We start from the raw sequence: 23,263 nt of genomic DNA, 5'->3' as shown, positions 1-23,263 counted from the left end.
AGATAGATAGATGTTAGATAGATAATAGATATATAGATATAGATATAGATTGATATATAGAGAGATACATAGATATTATAGATTCTGTATCAATAAGTGATAAGTACTAACAGAACTTTATGAATCTATTAGTTTCTTCACCCTTTAGGGAAAAGAAGATAGGCAGAAAGACGAGAATAACATAGATGTCTAAGAAAACATTTTAAGCAGTTTCATTTGAAGGACATAATCATAAGCATTATTTTAAAAGTATTTTCAGATTGATTTAATTTCTGTTAATCATCTATAGTACACTAAATTCCACAAAAATAGATATTGTCTGCTTTGGTGAGTTCAGCATCAACTAAATCAGAAAGGGGAAAAAAAGCTTTTTTTCCTTAAAAAATATTTTTTCCTCTATGATTTGCCACCTTATTTTGTTTTAAGAAGAGAATATGGATTTTGAATGAAGAAAAACAGCTGCCTGCCCTTTTTCCTTTGCTGGCTACTGGAATATGTGGAGTCAAATTTGACTTTGAGTAAAGAAGCAGAGTTAGTAGAATATCAGAAACAAAGTATCCTCTAGGAAAAGAAAAATAAGTAAATGCCAATGGGAGTAGGAGTAGGGAAGAAGCAGCTTGGGGAAGAGTTAGAACACATTGAGAAGTTAGAATTCCAAATCCAAAGCAGAATGCACAATATGTATATGGCACATTTTTTTCTGCAGCTTGATAATTCCAGTATTTATATGAAAACATTCTCCCTAGAAGTTTATCAAAGAGAATCAGAATACTTACAAATTCAGAAGTGCACAGTATCCAAATGCTTAATGTTTTGTTTTGTTTTTTCATAAGATGAAGGGGAGAGAAACAAAAGACACTCAATTGTTATTCACATAAATACTAAAGAAACTATGTTCTTGTAAGTTAATAAGACAGTAATTCATCTTGCAAACCAGCAGTAACTTCTAAGTCTCCTGTATGCAAATGAACTCACAGTGCTGAAAAAGGATGAAAATAGAGTGTTTTTTTTACTGTTTGTTATGATTGAATTTTAAACATCTATGAGTGAGTATGTATATATGTATATTTATATTTGTATTACATATATACATACATATACATGCATGCATACATATACTTATATACTCACACATATCCAAACAATAAAAGCTTTTACTACTAAGATTCATTGTACATGATACCCAGTCTTTTCTCCTTTTAAAAATAGTTCTAATAAAAATATTTTGCCTTTTTAGATGTGAAATGTTTGAAAACATACATCCTACTTTGCTTTTGCTATTGAGGTCCTTCTAGCTTTTGGCTCATTTTCTCCTTATCCTTGAGAGCCACGGTGCTAAATGAGGTGGCATGTAAGTAGGTCAATAAAACCTACATACACAGGATAGAAGAGTACTTGCCATCTATATATGCACATGATTAGCTGACTAAAAAGAGTCACCGGCCACTGGATAATGCTCAAAATAGAAGAAAAGAATGGAATGGGGATATAAAGGAATTCAGAAGATCTGCATTTTTTTCATTATCTCATTTAATGTTTTAGGATGAAATGGCGATGGCAGCAGTACAAGGAGAGAAATGTAGGCTGGGGTGACAGGATAATCACCAGCCTGCACATCAGAAGTCTGCTTCAGAAATGGGCTTTCATAATGTTGAGGAAAGAGTATGTAATTATAGTTATCTGAGTATCCAAAAATACCAAACCCATGACAACAGACACATATTACATCCAACCAGGTATCCAAGGACTTAGGAGACAGGAGAAATAGAACAAATTTACTGGGTTTAATTCTTTACCAATTTCTTGTTAGAGAATATTCCATTTGTGGGAATTATATCACATAAGTTTATGCCAGTCAGCTCAAGGAATATAATTAATATTTTAGGACAAAAAAATTCTTATTTTCTGAACAGAGTTAATTTGAAATAAATATCTCTGAGCCATAGAAGAAATGGCCAAACGGATTCTCACCATTCCTTATTTCCTCTGACAAACTAAATCTTGCTTTCTAGGATGGATCTTCAGAATAAAAATGCTTCCAAGGATATTATTGATCTAAGCTGAAGATCTGTCCTTTTGATTCAAAACACCTTCATTGTGATACATACTTATATACATAAATGAATACATGTCTGTCTGTATGTGTCCATATATACACAATGTATATATGTTTGTAGACACACTTGCTCTTGTCTTACTATTAACAATAATTATTCTAAATAAGAAGATAGTTTATTACTGAAATACTAAAAGGATATTATTGTAACACTTTCACCTAGAAAGTGCTTCTCCTCTTTAAAATTCAAGAATGATGATGTGACAACACTAGTGTGTGAAAAAACTTGCTGAAATTCCATTTTTAAATATCTTGACAAACATCAATTCATCTTGGAAACAAATATAATCATTCTCATGAAGATGAAAAAGCTAAGAATATTTTTGCCTCTGTTTCAAATACTAAAATTTTCTATTATTGAGTATTCATCTAATTCAGCTTCCAGTTTTAGATTGTGAATTTCTTGAGGCAAGGATTATGATCTATAATTATGCTTTATATCCTTCACCAAATACTGAGTGATACCTCATTTGGTGTTTAGTAAGTGACCTTGAGATTATATAATAGGGATTGTAATCATTTAAATAAAATGAAGGTCAAATAAAAAAAATTACAAGTAGAGTTGTTTTATTTTTTGTTTTGTTTTAGATTGCTTTGATTCTACAAAACCAAAGCACAATATATATTCCAGCTATTGTTGTTTTTGATACTTCTTATCATCATCACTATCATTATCATCAGAGAAAATCATTCTCATATTGTTCAATAGAGTTCAAATTGAAAATGTGTTGTGATATTTACTATATTGTTGTTACTTTTGTTATCGTCTTCTTGTTTTATCATTACTTTTCTCCATACTACTAAAGAGATGGAAAAAAATTCTTAACTTTCAATTTGTCTGACTGTGTGGCCACATTTGAGATTTTATTAACAAAGATAGTGGGGTAATTTACATTTCCTTATTGAGCTCATTTTACACATGAGGAAACTGATGTAAAAAGGGTTAAATGACTTGCCCAAGGATATACAACTAGTAAGAATATGGGGACAAATTTGAACTTAGGAAGATGAATCTCTGCAACTTTAGGTACAGCATTCTATCCACTCTGACACCTCTGATATATATTTTTTAAAATTTAGGTGATTCATAATAGATTCTGCTAAAACCTTTTATTTTTACTTTGTGTGTGTGTGTGTGTTTTGGTCTCTATTTCAAGTGTGTTTCGTCTAAACAGCATATTGTTGGATTCCAGGCTCTAATCCATTCTGTTATCAACCTCCATTTTCTGAGTGAGTTAATCCTATTCACATCCACAGTTATTATTAACTGTCTATCTCCCTCAAACCTTTGTAATCCTATCTTTAGTCATCTATCTTTTTACCATGTCCATCCTCAAAATTCTGTTTTGCTCCTGACCACTAGCTTCCTTAATTGTTCCCCCCATCAGTCACCTTCCACTTATCTTATCCTCTTCCCTTCCTAATTCCCTGTAGTGAAAGTTAGAATCCTCTACTAAACTGTATATCTACATTATTTCCTCTTTGAGACAATGCCAATAAGAGTAAGGTTCAAAAGCACTTTCTCCACTAACCCATATTCCTCTCCATTGAAAAGTTCTTCCTTTTAGACCACTTTTATATGAGATAATTTTCACCATTTTTGCTCTCCCTTCTCCCTTGCCCTAGTATATCCTTCTTTTCCCAATAACTTCTTTCTCAAAATAATCTTAATGTTATTTATTGAAATCATCTTATCATAGTCATTTCATGCAAAGGCCCTATGTTTGTGTATAGTCTGCCTTAATAACATTACTTAGGAATTACAATTATAAACTGTCCATATAAAAATATAAATAATTTAATCTTATTTATCCCCTTATGATTTCTCTTTCTGTTCATGCTTTTCTTGAGTTTTATATTTGAAAGTTAAATTTTCTCTTCACCTCAGGTCTTTTCATCAGAAATGCTTTAAAGTCATCTGTTATTAAATATTAATTTTCCCCTGAAGGATTATACTCACTTTTGCAGGGTAGGTTATTCTTGGATGTAATCCTAATCCTTTGCCTTTCAGGAAAAACATATTCCTAGCCCTCCCACCTTCTAAATCTTGTGTGATCCTGACAGTGGTTCCATGATACTTGAAATGATTCTTTCTAGCTGCTTGCTTTATTTTCTCCTTAAACTGAGAAATCTGGAATTTGACCATAATATTCCTTGAGGGTTTCATTTTGATAGCTCTTTCAGGAGGTACTTGGTAGAGTCTTTTTATTTCTATTTTATTCCTTATTTCTAGGATATTGGGCCAGTTTTACTTGACAATTTCATAAAAGTATATATATATATATATATATATATATATATATACATACACACATACACATATAGGCTCTTTCTTTGATCATGGCATTCAAGTTGTACAATAATTTTTTTTAATTTATCTCTCCTCAATCCATTTTCCAGGTCAGTCATTTTTCTAATGAAATTTTTCATGTTTTGTTCTTCATTATTTTGTACTAAGAAGAGAGGAAAAGTTCCAGCCTACACCATCCCTCTCACATTATACAAAGTAAAGCCCTCAGAAAAATTCTAAAGTTGATAAGGAAGCTAGAAGAATGTGAAAATAAAGATATACTCCCAGTATAATATAGGTCATGGTCATAGGGACATTGAAGATACCAACCCAGAAAAACATAGTAACTTTAAAACATTTATAAGCAAGACATCATTGAAAAACACACCTTGGTCACAAGTTCAATGATGATTCCTGGAAGATATGAAGCAAGAGGGTATTTAAGTGTGTGTGTGTGTGTGTGTGTGTGTGTGTGTGTGTGTGTGTGTGTGTGTGTGTAAAATGAAAGTGCCAGAAGAAAAACATGGGATAGAAATGAAAGTTATAGAAGAAAGAATTAGAAAGAGAATTAACAGTTAGACAGATAAGGTATAAAGTCTTGCCCGCCCCAGAAAATCTGAATGGACAAAATAGAAGCTAATGAATACAAAAATTCAAAACAAAACAAGAAATACCAAAATCAAAATTAAAAAAAACTGAAAAATGGAAGAAAATGGGAAGTATTTCATAACAAGAACAACTAATCCAGAAAATAGATCAAAGATATAAAATAAGATTCTTTGGAATATCTAAAATCCACAGTTTAAAATTGTAAGTATAGGTAGCCTATTTCAAGAAATCTTAAAAAGAAAACTGCATAGATTTCTTTGAACTAGAGACTCAAATGAAAATAGAAAGAATCTATTAATTATTTCCTGAAAGAAAACTTCAAATCAAAACACCCAGGAACATTATAGCCAAAATCCAGATCTGACAAAGCAAACATAAAATAAAATTTTAAAGTACTTAAGACAGGCAGAAAAATAATTGAGTATAGTTTATTTCAGTCACAATGAGACACACAATTTAGCTTCAACTTCTAGACACAAGCTCTCTGCTTGGAACTTGGTATTTAAAAGACAAGAATAGGTGGAGCCAAGATGGGGGAGAAAGTCAGTAAGCTGCCTGAGCTCTTCCAAATTTCCCTTAAAACAACATTAAATCAAGCCTTTAAACAGATACTAAAACTACAGAACCTACAGAAAGAGAATGACAATTTTCCAAACAGAGATAATTTAAAAGACTTCAGAAAAGGTCAGTCTCACTTGGGCAGGGAAGGAGCACAGCACACTTCAGCTCAGCACAGTGTGGACGGGGTTCAGACCAAGCCAGTGGGAGGCAACTGAGGCCCATTGAACCTGACTCAGCAGGCTACTGGCACAGTGGGCCAGTGTTGAGATCCACCAGCACCAGCTGAGAGGGCAGGCTGCCAACTAGGGGGCCAACCACAGGACAGGTGCAGCCAAGCCTGTCTATCCCAGCATGTCAGAAGCAAGCCCAGGGTGGTGAGAAATCCGCAAGCCATAGAGGCATCAGAGCAGAAAGCCAGTGACATAGCCTATATCTTCCCATACAAGACACTTGAAACAGTGACCCTGGTGCCTGAGGAGTGGACCTCAACCTTGAAAAATAATAATAAGCTACAATATGAGCAAGAAACAAACAAAAAAGAGCTCTCACCATTGAGAGCTTCTGTATCAACATGGAAGAGGCAAACTCAAACTCAGATAAGGACAGTACTCTCAAATTCCCTGGAGGTAAGATGAATTGGTCTCAAGAACAAAAAGCCTCCATGGAAGAGCTCATAAAGGATTTTTAAAATCAATTGAGAGAAGCAGAAGAAAAAATGAGGAGAGAAATGAAAGCAATGCAAAAAAACTATGAAAAAAAGAATCAGCAGCTTGGAAAAGGAAGAACAAAGATTTACTGAAGAAAACAATTACTTAAAAATTCATTTGGAGAAATGGAAAAGGAGATGCATAATCTGACTGAAGAAAATAATGCCATACAAATTAGAATTGGACAGTTGGAAGCTAAGGACTCCATGAGACACCAGGAATCAGTCAAACAAAATCAAAAGAATGAAAAAAAATAGAAGAAAATGAGAAATACTTCATTGGAAAGAAAACTGACCTGGAAAACAGATATAGGAGAGACAATTTGAGAATCATTGGACTGCCTGAAAGCCATGATCAGAAAAAGAGTCTAGACACCATATTCCAGAAAATTATCAAGGAGAACTGCCCTGATATTATAGAATCAGAGGATAAAATCGCCATTGAAAGAATCTACCAATCAAATTCTGAAAGAGACCCCAAAAGAAAAATATTGTAGCCAAATTCCAGAATTACCAGGTGAAGGAGAAGCAGCCAGAAAGAAGCAATTTAAATATCATGGAGTGGGGCAGCTAGGTGGCAGAGTGGATAAAGCACTGGCCCTGGAGTCAGGATGACCTGAGTTCAAATCCGCCCTTAGACACTTGACATTTACTAACTGTGTTGACTCTGGTCAAGTCACTTAACCACAATTGCCTCACCCTGAAAAAATAAGGAGGATACCATAAATATCAAGGAGCCACAGTTAGGATTGCTCAGGACCTGGCACCTTCAACATTAAAGGATCACAAGGCATGGAATATGATATTCCAGAAGGCAAAAGAGCATGGATTGCAGCTAAGAATCTATTATCCTACAAAACTTATTATTCTCTTTCAGGGGAAAAGATGGACATTCAATGAAATAGGGGACTTTCAAGGTTTTCTGATGAAAAGAGAAGAACTGAATAGAAAATGGGATCTTAACATACAAGACTCAAGAGAAGTTTAAAAAGGTAAACGAGGAGAAAAAGAAAAAGTTATTCAATAAGGTTAAACTGGTTACATTCCTACATAGGAAAACAATACCTATAACTCTTGAGAATTGCATGCATATATATATATATATATATATATATATATATATATATATATATATATATACATATATATATATTTGGGCAGACAGAAGGATTATACACAGAGGGTATAATATATATCCATTCTTTTGATGTGATGACATAAGGAAAATTAAGGGGTTAAAAACTAGTTTATGTGGAGAGGAGGAAAGGGGTGAATTAAATCATATGAACATGTGCAAAAAAAACTATTACAACAGAGAAATAAGGGAGGGGAGGAATATTGTTTCAGCCTTACTCTCACTAGATTTGCTTCAAAGAGGGAATAAAATATGTATTAATTTGGATAAAAAATTTAGCATATTCTGGAGGGAAGTAAAAGAGAAAGGGGGAAAGGGAGGGCCTAATAGAAGGGAGGGCAGAACCAGGGTAGTAAAGGGTAAAGAAAAGGGAGGGAGGCTGATAAAAGGGAGGGAATATTGGGGGAGGCATGGGTAAGAAGCAAAACGTTTGTGAGGAGGAATAGGGTGAAAGAAGGGGGTGGGAAGTACAAAGGGTGTAAATAGAATGGAGGGAAATACACAGCTATTAATGAAAACTGTGAATGGGAAGAGGATGAACTGCCATAAAATGGAAGTGAATAACAGAGCAGATTAAAAACCACAATCCTACAATATGTTGTTACAAGAAACATATGTTGGGGGCAGCTAGGTGGTGCAGTGGATAAAGTACCGGCCCTGGATTTAGGAGGACCTGAGTTCAAATCTGGCCTCAGATACTTAACACTTGTTGGCGGTGTGACCCTGGGCAAGTCATTTAACCCTTATTGCCCTGCAAAAAAACAAACAAACAAAAAAATGACATGTGAAGCAGAGAGATATAAACAGAGTAAAGATAAAAGGTTGGAGCAGAATATATTATGCTTCAGCTGAAGTAAAAAAAGTAGGGGTAGCAATCCTTATCTCAGACCAAAAAAAAAAAAAAGGCAAAAATAGATATAATTAAAAGAGATAAGAAAGGAAACTAATTCTTGTTAAAAGGCCATATAGAAAATGAAGAAATATCAATACTAAACATGTAAGCACCAAGTGGTATAGCATCCACATTCTTAGAGGAAAAGTTCAATGAGTTATAAGAGGAAATAGACAGCAAAACTATATTAGTGGAGAACCTGAATCTTCCCCTCTCAGAATTACATAAATCTAGACACAAAATAAATAAGAAAGAAGATAAAGATGTGAATAGAATGTGAGAAATGTTAGCTATGATAGATGTCTGGAGAAAACTGAATGGGGATAGAAAGGAATATACCATTTTCTCAGCAGTACATGGCACATTTTTAAAAATTGAGCATGTATTAGGGCACAAAATCCTCATAGTTAAATAGAGAAAGGGAGAAATAGTAAATGCATCCTTCTCAGATCATGATGCAATAAAAATTACATGTAATAAAGAACTATGGAAAGGTAGAATGAAAATTAATTGGAAGCCAAATAATTTCATTGTAAAGAATGAGTGGGTCAAACAACATATCATAGAAACAATTAATAACTTTATACAAGAGAATGACAACAATGAGGCAACACACCAAAACCTATGGAATGAAGCCAAAGCAGTGCTTAGGGAAATTTTATAGCTCTAACTGCTTACATGAATAAAAAATAGAAAGAGGAGATCAATGAATTTGGCATGCAGCTTAAAAAGTTAGAAAAAGAACAAATTAGATATCCTCAATTAAATACTAAATTAGAAATCCTGAAAATTAAAGGAGAAATTAATAAAATTGAAACCAAGAAAACTATAGAATTTATGGGAAAACCAATAAAATAGATAAAACATTTGTGAATTAGATTAAAAAAAGAAAGAAGAAAACCAAATTATCAGTATCAAAAATGAAAGGGGTGATTTCACCACCAATGAAGTGGAAATTAAAGCAATAATTAGGAACTATTTTGCCCAAATGTATGCCAATAAATTTGACAATCTAAATGAAATGGACAAATATTTACAAAAATACAAAATGCCCATGTTAACTGAAGAGGAAATAAAATCCTTAAATAAGCCCATATCAGAAAAAGAAATTGAACATGACATTAATGAACTCCCTAAGAAAAAATCTCCAGGGCCAGAGGGGTTTTCAAGTGAATTCTACCAAATATTTAAAGAAAAATTAATTCCAATATTATATAAATTATTTGGAACACTTGGTGGAGTTCTACCAAGTTCCCTTTATGCCCCAAATATGGTGTTGATACCAAAACCAGTCAGAACAAAAACAGAGAAAAAAAATTATAGACCAATTTCCCTAATGAATATTGATGAAAAAATTCTAAATAAGATATTAGGAAGGAGATTACAGCAAGTAATCTTCTGGATAATAAACTATGACCACGTGGGATTTATACCAGGAATACAGGGCTGGTTTAACATTAGTAATCTATTAACATAATCAACCACATCAATAAGAAAACTAACCAAAGACATATGATTATCTCAATAGATGCAGAGAAAGTTTTTTTTTTTGTTTGTTTTGTTTTGTTTTGTTTTGTTTTGTTTTTTAGTAAGGCAATTGGGATTAAGTGACTTGCCCAGGGTCACACAGCTAGTAAGTGTTAAGTGTCTGAGGCTGGATTTGAACTCAGGTACTCCTGATTCCAGGGCCAGCACTCTATCCACTGTGCCATCTAGCTGCCCCTCAGAGAAAGTTTTTAACAAAATACAGCACCCATTCCTCACAAATACACTAGAGAGCTTAGTAATTGGTGGTGCTTTCCTTAAAATAATAAACAATATCTACCTAAAAACATCAGCAAGCATTCTATGTAATGGAGATAAGTTAGAGGCCTTCCCAATAAGATCAGGGGTGAAACAGGGATGTCCATTATCACCTCTATTATTTAATATTGAAATAGATATATTAGCTTTAGGAATCAGAGAAGAAAAAAGAATCAAAAGAAGTAGAATAGGCAAGGACAAAACAAAACTATCAACCTTTGCAGATGATATGATGCTATACTTAGAGAATCCTAGAGAATCAACTAAAAAGTACTTGAATCAATTAACAACTTTAGCAAAGTAGCAGGATATAAAATAAATCCACATAAATCTTCAGCATTTCTATACATGACCAACAAAATCCAGCAGCAAGAGAGAAAAAGAGAAATTTCATTTAAAGCAATGGTAGACAATATAAAATAATTGGGAGTCTACTTGCCAAAACAACCCCAGGAACTCTATGAACACAATGATAAACCACTTTTCACACAAATCAAATAAGATATAGATAATTGAAAAAATATCAACTGCTCATGGATTGGCTGAACTAATATAATAAAAATGATAATTCTACCTAAATTAATTTACTTATTCAGTGCCATACCAATCAGACTACCTAAAAATTATTTTATAGAGCTAGCATAACAAAATTTATCTGGAAATCAAAGGGTCAAGAATATCATGGGAAATAATGGAAAAATGCACAGGAAAGTGGGCTAGCTGTATCAAATCTGAAGCTTTACTATAAAGCAGCAGTCATCAAAACCATTTGGTACTGGCTAAGAAATAGAGTGGAGAATCAATAGAATAGGATAGGCACAGGAGACACAGTAGTAAATGACTTTAGTAAAGCACTGTTTGATAAACCGAAAGACTCCAGCTTTTGGGACACGAACTCAGTATTTGACAAAAACTTCTGGGAAAACTGGAAGATAGTATGGCAGAAATTAGGCATAGACCAACGTTTTACATCTTATACTAAAATAAGGTCAAAACGGGTACATGATTTAGACATAAAAGGTGATACCATAGGTAAATTCTGAGAGGAAGGAATAGTTTGCCTTTCAGATCTTTGGAAAAGAGAAGAGTTTATGACCAATGTAAAAATATTTTAAATGACTAGGCCTAATTTGGGGGCTAAAGCTGACTGGAGGTCTAATCTGGGATGGTTGACTGTTTGGCTATCTGACTGCTGTTAACTTAGCATGGGCCATTTATAAAGTTCCACCACACTGCTCCATTCCCAAATTGATAAGCAAAATATTAAGAAGCCTCTTAACTAAGTAATCCAAACAGAGTTTATTTATAAGATACTATTTAAACTTAAGAATACAGGGAAATAAAATGTACAACCTGACTGCTTTCCTGTGGTCTCTTTCCACTTCATCTCTTTCCCACCTGCTGTGGCTTGGAACTTCTTGAATACAATAAGAGCCTTAGCCGCCACTTGCCTTAGGGCACTCAGGTCCTTTATTCTAACTCTGAGCCCCTTTCACTTTGTAAATCCCGCTGCTTCTAACTTTCCTCTCCTTACTATTGCTGCTGAACCCCTGTGTTTCTCTCTCACTGACCTTCTGTCTGTCTGCTCCATCAGTCTGCCCTCTGCTGCCTTTGCCGTCCCTCTAATCTTGTCCACTGGCCTTTCCTCCTTGCTCCTAGTCCTGCATTACTGTTCATCTCATCCCGTCTCCTTGTCCGAACTTCTTTTCAGCATCTCTCGTCCATCCTTGTCCCCCTCCTGAGTCTAACCCCCAGGTCTATATATACCTTTACTTCTCTCCACTAAATCAAATTTATAAGAATCCAAATCATTCCCCAATTAAGAAATGGTCAAAGGATATGAAGAGGCAGTTTTCTGATGAAGAAATCAAAGCTTTCTATTGCCATATGACAATAGTGCTCTAAATCACTATTGATTAGAGAGATGCAAATTAAAACAACTCTGAGGTACCACCTGACACCTATCAGATTGGCTAATATGACAAAAAAAGCAAAATAATAAATGTTGGAGAAGCTGTGGAAAGATTGGAACACTAATGCGTTGTAGGTGGAGCTATGAACCGATCCAACCATTCTGGAGAGCAATTTGGAATTATGCCCAAAGGACTATAAAGCTGCGCATACCCTTTGACCAACAATACCACTATTGGGTCTTTTCCCCACAGAGATCATAAAAAAGCAAAAAGGAATCTCGTGTATAAAATATTTATAGCTGCTCTTTTGGTGGTGGCAAAGAATTGAAAATTAAGGGGTTGCTCATCAATTGGGGAATGGCTAAAAAAGTTGTGGTATATGTATGTGCTGGAATACTATTTTGCTATAAGAAATGATGAGCAGGCAGATTTCAGAGAAACCTGGAAGGACTTGCATGAACTGATGCTGAGTGAAACGAGCAGAACCAGGAGAACAATGTACACAGTATCAACAACATTGTGTGTTGATCAACTGTGATAGACTTGATTCTTCTCAGCAAAAAAAATGGTCAAAGATAGCTCCAAGGGACTCATGATGGAAAATGCTCTCCAAATCCAGAAAAAAAGAACAATTGAATCTAGATGCAGATCAAACTATACTATTTCTATTGTTTTCATTGTTGTTTTTCTTTTTTGAGGTTTTTCCTTTTTTGCTCTGATTCTTCTCTTATAACATGACTAGAATAATGCAGAATTATGTTTGATGTTATTGTACATATATAACCTATATCATATTACTTGCTGTCTTGTGGAGAGGTGGGGGGAGGGTAGGGAGAGAAAAAAATTTCAAACTAGCAATCTTATAAAAACAAATGTTGAAAACAATGTACATATAACTGGAAAATAATAAAATACTTTCTTAATTCAAAAAAAAGACAATAACTTCTCCATCAAAGTTGAGTATAACACTACAAGGTGAAAAGTAGATCATAATGAAATAAATTGCTGCTAAGTATTCCTGATAAAGATGTTAGAGTTGATTTGCAGTGCTTTGGTTGAAATGCAGGAGGAAAGATAAATACAAGATAAATGGGAATGAAATATGCTAAAGGACTAAATAAGAATAAAGAGCCTACATACTAAGATGAAGAAATGATATGTCTTTTCTCAATTTTATTGTTAGGGGTCATAATAAAATCTAAAGAGAAGGCCTGGAAAACATTCAGATTTGTCTTCATGACAAATAATAATAATAGTAAAAGAAGAAATTAATTCACTAGTAGAGGGGAAGGAAGGGAGAGTTAGAGAATATTATATCACACAATTGAGGGGTCTATAAAAATAAAAGTCTATACAATAAAAATCTATTTAATAGAAATCTAATTAAACTAGGCAGAAGTGATGGAGGAAATAGCTGCATTTGGACAACATTTTTCTGAAAGAGTGAAGAATACACACAGAGTGGAATACAAAAATACATTCACATCAGCAGATGTCCAGGTGAGGCTCCACCTACCTAGGGCAGGATGGTGGCACACATGCGTGTGACCATGGGTCTCTTTCACCTCATACAGGACCCCATTCCTGAAATTGTAGAGAGGGATATGTTGAAATTGAACCAGCTGAACATGGAGGAATTTGCAACACTGACGAAAGTGATTTCCTGATTTTTGGTTCAATCCAAGGAGCTTGAAACATTTCTGGCTCAACTGTATGGTTTTGCTACAAAGAATCAGATCACCCTTGGTGCCTTAAAGAATATTATGAAAAGCCTTCTGCTAGCACCTAATGGTGCCTTGCTGAAGAATATTACTAATGAGTAGGTCAGAGACTTTATCATTGCTCTAGAACTCAATAAAGAAAAAGCCACTTATTTTCCTGAGACATGGAAACAGAAATCTCCTACGTTTGCATGATGGACATTAAGACAGACATTGATGATCATCCATCTTATACATATGGAATGGAAATTTGGAGTGACACTGGAGAGTAGTATACTGCAGAAAGTATGGAGTGTCTTTTTTTTTTTTTAACAATTGAAGTTGGTGGTTGAAAAATGAAACCAGACCAAAAACATGTATCTAGAATTAACCCTGCCCTAGTTCTATAACTTCCTGAGTGAGATAGAAGGTGTCCAAAAGAGCATGGAGTGTTTCTGGTGAAAGTGAAGGAAGAATTTACAAAGGGATAATTTGTTTATCTATGTGGCCTGCTCTGTATCAGCTCAAAGGCCAGGATGTCCCATGAAAGGGTGACCATTCTGTACAAGGGAGCCGAATAGATTCACCACATAAACTCATGATTCATGAAATAATCACTCCTTACAAAAAATGTCTCAAATACTTAAACCATTGAGATGGGGAGGAATGGAGCCAGTTGGTGGCAATCCTCCTTTCTTGCCCTCCAGAACTTCCATTTCACAAACTTCCAAGATCAGCTGTGAAACTACAGAACAGAGTTAACCTGAAATTAGACTGGAGAGCACCTTGCAGTTAGAATCCTTAGAGCCATAGAATCCTTAGAGCCATAATATGAAATAAACACCAAAGAAATCTATTTACCGTTTATAGTGCTGATTCTCTCATAAACCCTATTTTAATGATATATCTGTATATAAACCAAAGGGATCCTCTTTCCAAGACTTCTACCCAGGATTCTGTTTATATAAGAATGTTTATTTGCTTATAAGTTGATGTTATTTTTGAACCAGATATAGATATAGATATAGATATAGATATAGATATAGATATAGATATAGATATAGATATAGATATAGATATAGATATAGATATAGATATAGATGTAGATGTAGATGTAGATATAGATGTAGATATAGATGTAGATATAGATATACATATGGATGATTAGATATAGATAGATATAGTGCTATATTTTTACTTTTAGCATCCATTAGCATAAGCCTGCTATTTTGTATTTTTATTATTCATATTAATATTAAGTTGATTGTTTATATGATGTCAAATTTTCCTTATATTCATAGTATAAATTTAATTTAATCAAAATAAATACTTTCTTAGATGAAATGAAAGAGTCTAAGATGATTGTATTTAAAATTTTAAATAAAAGCATTAATAATATTGGTCTATAGTTCTTCTTTACTTTATTCTCCTCTGTTTTCTATATTAAAAGTCTACACTGTGAAGAAAAGTTGAGGTAAGGGTTAACTTAAGTCATTTAAAAGTATACTAAGATAGCCAAGATGGTGGAAAGAAACCAGGAAGTTTTTTGAGCTCTCCTAAATTTCCCTTTGGAACAACATTAAATCAAGCTTCTTCTTCCGCCCCCCCCCACGGGAAATGAGGGTTAAGTGACTTGTCCAGAGTCACACAGCTAGTAAGTGTCAAGTATCTGAGGCTGGATTTGAACGCAGGTCCTCCTGAATACAGGACTGGTGCTTTATCCACTGCACCACCTAGCTGCCCCTAAATCAAGCTTCTAAATGGATACTGGAGCTACAAAATGTACAAAAGTTGGAATCAAAAAAATCTTCTCGTTTAAGATAACTTAGAAGGATTTCAGAAAAGGTCTGTAGCACTCAGGTAAAAGGGGAACATAGCAGAGCCATGAAGGTGTATGGGCCAACCAATGGGAGGTTCTTAGCCACAGCAGAAATCAGCAGCTGAGGTGCTATGGTCTTGGCGCAGCAGGCTAGTGACAAAGCAGCCATTTTGGACGCCCCCCAGTGCCAACACAGAAGGAAATCTGCGAGCAGAGGTACCCTCTACATGACAGGTCCAAGTAGGACAGGTTATATCAGTGCAGTAAGCAAGTCACTGACTGAGGCCTCAGATCAGAAAGCTAGTGATCAGGCCTTTGGCCCCCAGAAAAAGAAGCTTGGAACTTTCTCCACTTTATTCTAGGAAAAGAGCACAACCTTAAAAGTCATGAAATAGGCTAAACTATGAATAAGGAACAGAAAAGAACTCTAACTATACAAAGATACAATGGCAACAGGGAAGAACAAAACACAAACTCAGCAGATGACAACATTATCAAAATGTAAAGATATGAAGCTTCAAAAGGGAAGACGAATTGGTATACAGATCAAAATACCCTTTTGGAAGAGCTTAAAAAGCATTTTTGAAAATATCAAATATAGGTAAAAGGGAAATTGGGGAACAAAATGAGAGTTATGTAAGAAAGAGTCAATACCTTGGAAAAAGGACAAAATTTGACTGAGGAAAATAATACCTTTAAAAATACAATTAGCTGGGGACAGCTAGGTGGCGTAGTAGATAAAGCACTGAACCTGGATTCAAGAGGACCTGAGTTCAAATCCGGCATCACACACTTGATACTTACTAGCTGTGTGACTCTGGGCAAGTCACTTAACCCCCATTGCCCTGCAAAAAAAAAAAAAAAAATACAATTAGCCAAATGGAAAATGAGGTGCAAATGCTAACTCAAGAAAATAATTCCTGAAAAAACAAAAGTGGGCAGGTGGAAGCTAATGACTCTATGAGACATCAGGAATTATTCAAACAACCAAAATAATGTAAAACTAGAAGATAATGTAAAATAGCTCATGGGAAAAACAAGAAAACTGAAAAATAGATACAGGAAGACAATTTTAGAAGTACTGAACTACCTTAAAACCATGATTTACAAAAAAAAAAAACTATCAAGGAAACTATCAAGGAAAGTTTCCCCGATATCTGAGAACCAAAGGGTAAAATACTCATTTTAAGGACCCACCAATCACCTTCAGAAAGGGACCCCAAAATGAAAACTCCAAGGTATATTGTAGCCAAATTCCAGAACGTGAAGGAGAAAATACTGCAAGTGGACAGAAAGACTTTAAGTGTCAAGGAGAGAAAGTAAGGATTACACAGGACATAACAGCTTAACCTTAAAAGATCAGAGGACTTTGGACATGGTATTTCCTCAGTGAGCAAAGGACTTTGAATTATATCCAAGAATCAAATGCTCAACAAAATTGACCATGATCTTTCAGGGGAAAAGATGGACATTCAATGAAATCGGTGACGTCAAAAATTCCTGTTGGAAAGAGCAGAACTGAAAACAAAATTCAATCTTCAAATACAAGATTCAAGAGAAGCATGAAAATGATAAACAAGAAAAATGTTATTCAATGAGGTTAAAATATTTGCATCACTAAATGGAATGAAGACACTTTGTAACTATATCTACATTAAGGTATATAGAAGGATACATAGACAGAGGGTTTGGTTATAATTTGATGTTGGTGTGATGATATAAAAATATTAAGGGGTGAAAAAAGGATTGTAATGGGAGAAGAGGAAAGGGGATATAGACTGTGGAAATTTAGATTAAATGAAGAGGTGCAAAAGAACTATTGCAGCAGAAGGAAAGAAGGAACAGTGTGCACACTGTTTTAACCTTGCTATCATTGGATTTGGCTCAAAGAGAGAATAACACACACTCAGTTGGATATCTTGCCCTATAGGGAAGTAGATGGGGAAGGGGAAAGAAAAAGGTGGAGTGCTGATTGGCTGATTGAAGGGATGGCAGAAGTAGAAGGGAAAGGTGAAAAAGCAAAAAGGGGGCTGATAGAATGGAGGACAGATTTATGGAAGTAATGGTCAGAAGTAAAAAACTGGTGAAGTGAGACAGAGTGAAAGGAGAGAGAAAAGTATAAAAAAGGAGATAAATAAGAATAAGGGAAAATATATACTTAGTAATTATGACTGACTGTAAATGGGATAAGCTCTCCAATAAAATGCAAGCAGATTAAAAACCAGATTCTGGATTAAAAACCAGAATCCTATAGTATGTTGGTTATGAGAAACACATTGGAGCAGAGAAATACACACAGAGAAAAGGTAAAAGGCTAGCGCAGAATGTGTTATACTGTAGCTATGGAGTGAGGGAGCAGGGGCAGGAATCCTATCTCAGAAAAAGCAAAAGTTAAAAAAATAACTAAATTAAAGAGATAGGCAAGGAAACTACATCTTGCTAAAAGGTGTCATGGACAATGACATTATATCAATACTAAACATACATACACAAAGTGTAATAGCATACAAATGGTTAGAGAAGGCAAATGAATTACAGTTAAAAATAGAAAGCAATATTATACTAGTAGGGAACCTCAAACTCCCCCTCTCAGAATGAGATAAATATACCTACACAATAAATAAGAAAGAAGTACAGGAGGTGAATAGAATTTTATAAAAGTTGGATATGATAGACCTCTGGAGAAAACTGAATGGGGATAGAAAATAATATACATTTTTCCCATTTGTAGATGGGAAATTAACATGTATTAGGATATAAAACACACAGTCAAATGGAGAAATGCAGACATAGTAAATGCATTATTTTCAGTTCATGATGCAATAAAAATATGTGTAATACAGGGTGTTGGAAAGATAGACTAACTATTAATTAGAAGGCAAATAATCTCATCCTGAAGAATGAGTGGCTCAGGGACATGGAGCTAAGATGGTGGAGGGAAGACAGTGACTTGCCTGAGCTCTCCCAAAGACTCCTCCAAATACCTTCAAATAATGCTATAAGACAATTCTTGGAGCAGCAGAACACACAAAAGGACAGAGTGAAATAATTTTCCAGCCAAAAACAACTTGGAAGGTTGGCAGGAAAGGTCTGTTGTACCAGAATGAGAGTGAAGCTCAGCACAGCACAGGCCACACCAGCATAGATCCAACCCCAGAACAGATCCAATCCCAGAACAGATCCAACCCTAGCACAGACCAAGCTCCAGTGCCAGCTTGAGCAAACCAGGAGCAGGTCTTGGGAGCCTCTGAATCAGCAGTTGAACTCAGCCAAAAGACAGTAAAGGGGTCAAAGTAGGTGCCAGTTTACTAGCACTGAGGCAGGACTCTGTTGTTTTGCCATGTCACAGTTTTGGGTGGTGGTACCAGGTTGGGGAGGAGCACAAGCACACAAGAGCTTGCAGCCATAGTGGAGCAGGCTTCATAATTCCCGGGCAGAAAAGTAGGCCTGTGGTTGATTGCAGAACAGAACACAGGCTAGGAGAGTAGTAAACATACCTCTCCTTAAATAATACCATCTTGGAAGAACTAAGGACTTAGAAATTCTTGGAATATCTCAAACCCCCTGAAGCTTGGTACATTGGGCCTCCACCTGGGAAGCAGTGCCCCATTTTAACAAAGAGTTAAATGTCAAGAAATAGGCTGGGGCAATGAGTAAACAGGAAAAAAATGGTAACCCCAGAAAGTTTCTATGGTGACAAGGAAGATCAAAATATAACCTCAGAAGAAGATAAGAAAGTCAAAGCTCCTAAATCTTTAGCTTGCAAGAAAAACTTGAATCGGTCTCAGGCCACAGAAGGGCTGAAGAGGGACTTTGAAAATAAAGTAAAAGAGGTAGAGGAGGGGACAGCTAGGTGGTACAGTGGATAAAGAACTGCCCCTGGATTCAGAAGGACCTGAGTTAAAATCCAATCTCAGATACTTGACACTTACTAGCTGTGCAACCCTGAGAAAGCTACTTAACCTTCATTTCCCTGAAAAAAAAAAAAAGGTAGAGGAAAACATGAAGAGAAATGAGAATTATGCAAGAAAATCATGAAAAAAGTTAACAGCTGGATAAACTACACACACACACACACACACACACACACACACACACACACAAATACTGAAGAAAATAACACCTTAAAAACCAGACTGAGACAAATGGTAAAAGAAGTACTAAAAGCTAAGGAGAAAAAGAATGCCTTGAAAAGCCAAACAGACAAAATGGAAGAGGAGATGCAAAAGCACTCTAAGAAAATAATTCCTCAAAAATTAGTATGAGCAAATGGAAGCTAATGACTTTATAAGAAATCAGGAAACGATAAAACAAAAACAAAACAATGAAATATTAGAAGACAATGTGAAATATCTCATTGGAAAAAAATAACAACTGATTTGGAAAATAGATCCAGGAAAGGTAATTTGAATATTATGGGCAACCTCAAAGCCATGATCAGAAAAATGGCCTAGACATCATCTTTTAAGAATTTGTCCAGGAAAATTGCTCTGGTATTCTAGAACCAGAAGGTAAAATAGAAACTGAAAGAATCCACAAATCACCTCTTGAAAGAGATCCCCAAATTAAAACTTACAAGATCGTTATTGCTAAATACCAGAGCTCTCAGGTCAAGGAGAAAATATTGCAAGCAGCCAGAAATAAACAATTCAAGTATTGTGAAGCCTCAGTCAGGATAACACAAGATCTAGCAGCTTCTGTATTAAGGGATCAGAAGGCATGGAATATGATATTCCAGAGGGCAAAGGAACTGGGATTACAACCGAGAATCACCTACCCAGAAAAACAAAGTATAATCCTTATGGAGGAAAAATGTGAATTCAATGAAAGAGAATTATTGATGAAAAGACCTGAACTGAATAGAAAATTTGACTTTTAAATATAAGACCCTAGAGAAACAGAAAAAGGTAAACAGGAAAAAGAAATCATAAGGGACATTAAAAGTTTAAACTATTTACATTCCTATGGGGGAAGATGATTCTTGTATCTCATAAGAACTTTCTCATAATTAGGGCAGTTAAATTGAGTATATTTAGACAGAGGGCACAGGTGTGAGTTGAATATGAAGGAATGGCATCTTTTTGAAAAATAAAATTAAGGGGTAAAAGGAATATACTGGGAGAAGGGGAAAGGGAGAAGTTTAAGAGGTGAAATATCTTACATAAAAGAAACAAGAAAATGCTTATGTAGTGGAGGGGAAGATGAGGGAGGTGTTGGGAGTGGGTGAACCTTACTCTCATCAGAATTGGCTCAAAGAGGGTGTAATATAAGCATTTAATTGGGTATATTAGGAGGGGAAAGGGACAGAAAGGGGGCGATGATGGAATGTAAGGCATATTTGAGGAGGAGGCAGTCAGAAGCAAAACACTTTTGAGGCTGGATAGGGTGAAAGAAAAATAGAAAATAGAATAAATGTCATGGGGAGAGAATAGGATGGAGGGAAATGTTCTTAATAATAGTAACTGTGAAAAAAAATTGAAGCCGGCTTGTCTGACAGTCCTCATTTCTCAAACACAGAGAAAAATGAGTCAAATTTATTAAAATAAGAGCCATTCCCCAACATATAGATAATCAAAAGATATGGTTTTCAGATGAAATAATAAAAGCTACCTATAGCCATATTTTAAAAAATGCTCTAACTCACTATTGATTACAGAGATACAGGTCAAAACAATTCTGGGGTACTAGCTCATACCTATTTGAGAGGATAACAAAACAGAACAGGAAAATGACAAATGTTGTAGGGGACATGGGGAAAATGAGTCATTAAAGCACTCTTGGTGAAGTTGTAAAATGATTCAAACATTCTGTAATGCAATTTGGAACTATAGTTAAAGGGCTATAAAACCATGCATATTCTTCCACCTAGTAATACTAGTACTAGGTCGGTGTCAAAAAGAGATAAAAAACATAAATTTGAATTCAAAATTGAGAAGATGCCCATCAACTGGGAAGTGGCTGAGCAAATTGTGGATGAGATTACAATGGAACACTATTGTGCTATGAGAAATGATGAGTAGGAAGCTCTCAGAAAAACCTGGAAAGACTTACATGAGCCTATGCAAAGTGAAATGTACTGTTTAAAAGGTAACAGCAATATTGTAAGATGATCATCTGTGAATGACTTAGCCATTTTCGGCAATAAAATCATCCAAGACAACTATGTTGGACTTATGAAAAATGTGATCCATCTCCAGAGAAAGAACTGATGGTGTCTGAATAAAGATTGAAGCATACTTTTTTTAGTTCCTTTTTCTTAAGGTTTATTTTTGTCTCTTTTCTTTTACAACTTAACTAATATGGTAATGTTTTGCATGACTACACATTTATAACTTATATTGAATGGCTTGCATTTTTTAGAGGAGGAAGGTGGGAGGAAGAAAAATTTGGAATACAAAGTTTTAAAAATTGATGTTACAAATTGTTTTACATGTAATTTGGAAAAATAAAATTCATAAAAACGAGTGGTTCAAACAACAAATCATAGAAAATAATATTAATTTCATCAAATAGGACAATAACGAGATATATGCCAAAACTTGTTACACAGCCAAAATAGTTCTTAGAGGAAATTTTGTATCTCTAAATCCCTACCTGAATAAAATGGAGAAAAAGATCAATGAATTGGGCATGCATCAAAAAAAAAAAACTTAGAAAAATACAAATAAAAAAACCCTCCAATTAAATACCAATTTTAAAATTCTGAAAATCAAAGGAGAGATTAATAAAATTTAAAATAAGGAAACTACAGAGTTAATACATAAAACTAAGAACTGATTTTATGAAAAAAATGTAGACAAACCTTTGGTTTGTTTGTTCAAAAAAGATGAAAACCAAAGTAATAGTATCAAAAATTACAAATGTTTGATTCATCACCAATGAAGAAAAATATTAAATGAATAATTAACAATTATTTTGCCCTAAGGGATGCCAATAAGTTTGAAAATCTAAGTGGAATGGATAAATACTGACCAAGATATGTTATTCAGATTAAGAAAAGAGGAAATAAAATACTTCAGCCCATTTTAGAAAAAGAAATTGAACAAGCCATCAAAGAACTCTTGAACAAAAACTCTTCAGAGCCAGATACATTTACAGGTGAATTCTACCAAACATTTAAAGAATAATTAATTTCAATACTATAGAAACTATTTGGAAAAAATAGGCAGAGGAGTCCTACTTAATTACATTTATGAGAAAAAATACGGTGCTGATACCTAAGCCAAGAAGAGCTTTAACAAAAATAATTATAGACTAATTTCACTAATTACTATTGATATAAAAGATTAAATAATATATTAAAAATGATATTATAGCAAATTATCACCAGGATAATACACCATGACTGAGCAGAATTTATTCCAGTAATGAAGTCCTGTTTCAATATTAGAAAAATTATTAACATAATCAACCACAAAGTAACTGAAACCATATGATCATCACAATAAAATAAGAACAAGCTTTTATCAAAATACAGCACCCATTACTATGAAAAAATCAAGAGAGTATTGGAATAAATAGAGCGTTCCTTAAAACAATAAGTATAATTAATTGAAAAACATCAGTAAGCATCATATGCAATGAGGATACTTAGGGGTGAAAAATATTGTACCAGAAATGTTACCTTTAGCAATAAGACGGGAAATAAAAAGGAAGTGAAACAATTAGAATAGACAAGGAGGAAACAAAACTATCATTCTTTTCAGATGAATTGATTTT

At 34.5% G+C, this 23,263-nt stretch overlaps 1 pseudogene; it reads left to right on the top strand.

Annotated features, from left to right (window-relative positions):
* Positions 1 to 13,575: 13,575 nt before the first annotated feature.
* Positions 13,576 to 14,187, top strand: LOC122747631 (annotated as a pseudogene).
* Positions 14,188 to 23,263: the final 9,076 nt, after the last annotated feature.

The sequence above is a fragment of the Dromiciops gliroides genome, chromosome 3, assembly GCF_019393635.1.
Source record: "Dromiciops gliroides isolate mDroGli1 chromosome 3, mDroGli1.pri, whole genome shotgun sequence".
NCBI lineage: Eukaryota > Metazoa > Chordata > Mammalia > Microbiotheria > Microbiotheriidae > Dromiciops > Dromiciops gliroides.
This window is presented reverse-complemented; position numbering and strand designations above follow the sequence as displayed.